This window comes from Coregonus lavaretus (genome assembly GCF_964263955.1).
Source record: "Coregonus lavaretus genome assembly, contig: HAP1_SCAFFOLD_1781, whole genome shotgun sequence".
NCBI lineage: Eukaryota > Metazoa > Chordata > Actinopteri > Salmoniformes > Salmonidae > Coregonus > Coregonus lavaretus.
In genome coordinates, this window is record NW_028160505.1 from 21,543 (window position 1) to 25,000 (window position 3,458).

The following is a 3,458-nucleotide window of genomic DNA, read 5'->3' on the forward strand; positions in this document are numbered from 1 at the left end:
AAGCAAGGCACTTAACCCTAATTGCTCCTGTAAGTCGCTCTGGATAAGAGCGTCTGCTAAATGACGTAAATGTAAAATATATATCAGAAGAAATAGCAGCAGGAATGGTTATACAGCTAGAGACTCAATACTGTTAAAATATATATCAGAACAAATAGCAGCAGGAATGGTTATACAGCTAGAGACACAATACTGTTAAAATATATATCAGTATATTATGGAAACTAGTTACTGCAGATAAATACAATTATAATAAACCACATATACAATCACCCACCTCAGCTGCATCAACCCCCCCTCCTGGGACCACCCCAACCCACCCTCCAACCCCTCCTGGGACCACCCCAACCCACCCTCCAACCCCTCCTGGGACCACCCCAGCCCACCCTCCAACCCCTCCTGGGACCACCCCAACCCACCCTCCAACCCTTCCTGGGACCACCCCAACGCACCCTCCAACCCCTCCTGGGACCACCCCAACCCACCCTCCAACCCCTCCTGGGACCACCCCAAACCACCCTCCAACCCCTCCTGGGACCACCCAACACACCCTCCAACCCCTCCTGGGACCACCGCAACTCACCCTCCAACCCCTCCTGGGACCACCCCAACACACCCTCCAACCCCTCCTGGGACCACCCCAACCCACCCTCCAACCCCTCCTGGGACCACCGCAACTCACCCTCCAACCCCTCCTGGGACCACCCCAACCCAGCCTCCAACCCCGCCTGGGACCACCCCAACACACCCTCCAACCCCTCCTGGGACCACCCCAACCCACCCTCCAACCCCTCCTGGGACCACCCCAACCCACCCTCCAACCCCTCCTGGGACCACCCCAACCCACACTCCAACCCCTCCTGGGACCACCCCAACCCACCCTCCAACCCCTCCTGGGACCACCCCAACACACCCTCGAACCCCTCCTGGGACCACCCCAACCCACCCTCCAACCCCTCCTGGGACCACCCCAACCCACCCTCCAACCCCTCCTGGGACCACCCCAACCCACCCTCCAACCCCTCCTGGGACCACCCCAACCCACCCTCCAACCCCTCCTGGGACCACCCCAACACACCCTCCAACCCCTCCTGGGACAACCCCAACCCACCCTCCAACCCTTCCTGGGACCACCCCAACCCACCCTCCAACCCCTCCTGGGACCACCCCAACACACCCAACCTGATCTCCATTAAATTATATACTAAATCAAGGTACACATTTGCACGAAAATTATAATTAACGGTCAATCTGTTGGGTAAAACCAACTACAGGAGTTATTTTATGGATTCAGCTGCAATTGTTGTTTGGCCCCCCTGTAGCAGGCTGCCTGGTAAATTAAATGTCTTTGGCCCCATTACACTAAAACATGTAGGCACAATGTTGTCCTCATCCATGTCATTTACAAGAACAAAATATTCAAACCGTTCTGTATATGAGCTCCACTGTTCAATACTTTTATCAAACTGTTCAATGTTTCCATCAATTCCAATAATTGTTCATTTCTCAATAAGCTCCTGATTGTCACTCACTTCAATATTGTCCTCAACCAAAGCAATATTTAACTCAGTCACGTGATCTTTATTCACTTTACTCACTGACGTTTCCTCCTAAGTTCTCTAATTTAGCAGTTTTAAATAAAAGGTTTGTCTTCACAGTTGAATAAATGTCCTGTCCTTTAATCACTGTATATTCCTCCTTTTTAATCACGTTGTTTTCCCACTCCGACATCCGTCTCCAGTCCTTTTCTGCCGTCCATGACGATGTTAACTCCAGTGGTGGAAAAAGTACCCAATTGTCATACTTGAGTAAAAGTAAAGATACCTTAACAGAAAATGACTCAACTAAAAGTGAAAGTCACCCAGTAAAATACTACTTGAGTAAAAGTCTAAAAGTATTTGGTTTTAAATATACTTAAGTATCAAAAGTAAATGTAATTGCTAAAATATACTAAAGTATCAAAAGTAAAAGTACAAGTATAAATCATTTCAAATTCCTTACATAAAGCAAACCAGACGATTTTCTTGTTTTTAAAATGTACGTTCAGCCAGAGGCACACTCCAACACTCAGACAATTTACAAACAAAGCATTTGTGTTTACTGAGTCCCCCAGATCAGAGGCAGTAGGGATGTTCTCTTGATAAGTGCGTGAATTGGACCATTTTCTGTCCTGCTAAGCATTCACAATGTAACGAGTACTTTTGGGTGTCAGGGAAAATGTATGGAGTAAAAAGTACATTATTTTCTTTAGGAATGTAGTGAAGTAAAAGTAAAAGTTGTCAAAAATATAAATAGTAAAGTCAAGTACAGATACCCCAAAAAACTACTTAAGTAGTACTTTAAAGTATTTTTACTTAAGTACTTTACACCACTGGTTAACACTCCTTCTTAGCTAGCTAGACTATGCACTTGCCTCTGCTATCAATACACTGTGCTAACATTAGCCTATTCTGTACCACAGAAAATAACAGTTTTAAACAGTTGTAAAAACCCACTTCTTCCAGACAGAATAGTTCCTGTAGATTCAGACTTACTCATCACCAATCTGTTGTTATGTCTCGTGGGTTTCAAAACCACGTCTGTATAACAATTCAATAACGATGAGACAGGAGACAGGAATCAGTTCAACCATTTATCTGGAACGTGATCATCTCAACACATACAAACCCCCATGATGCTCTGCAGCACAACCCCAATATACAACAAATACATAGATAAGTAAATGGATACTAAATAAAACTTATAGAGGAATTTAAATGTTCAGTTGTAGAAAGTAGGGCCATGGGATAGGGTCAGAAAGGTCAGTATGTTTGATAACTGGTTACAGAGGTAACATAACAAGCATAAGGTCCATTATAACACAGTGAAGTAGAGGTGGGAGCTAAAAGCAGACATGGACAGTGAGACGGTGTGAGGAGGTCAGGGGTGAAACACTAGATCAGGACAGGTAGAAATGGCAGTGCTGGAAATTGACACAGAGACACATTCTGATCATGCCTCAGACCTGACCTGAGACACCCAAACAGAAGATGCCATAGCAAAGTCCTGTCCAGTAGGCTATATGGGATTTCCTTTCATCAAAATACAACACATGGAAATGTGTCCAGTGTGTGTGTGTGTCCAGTGTGTGTGTGTGTATGTCCAGTGTGTGTGTGTGTGTGTGTCCACTGTGTGTCAAGTGTGTGTGTGTCCAGTGTGTGTGTGTTCAGTGTGTGTGTGTGTCTAATGTGTGTATGTGTGTTCAGTGTGTGTGTGTGTGTGTCCACTGTTTGTGTGTGTGTCCAGTGTGTGTGTGTGTGTCCAGTGCGTGTGTGTGTGTGTTCAGTGTGTGTGTGTGTCTAGTGTGTGTATGTGTGTTCAGTGTGTGTGTGTCCAGTGTGTGTGGGTGTGTGTGTGTCCAGTGTGTGTGTGAAGTGTGTGTGTCTAGTGTGTGTTTGTGTGTGTGAAGTGTGTGTGTT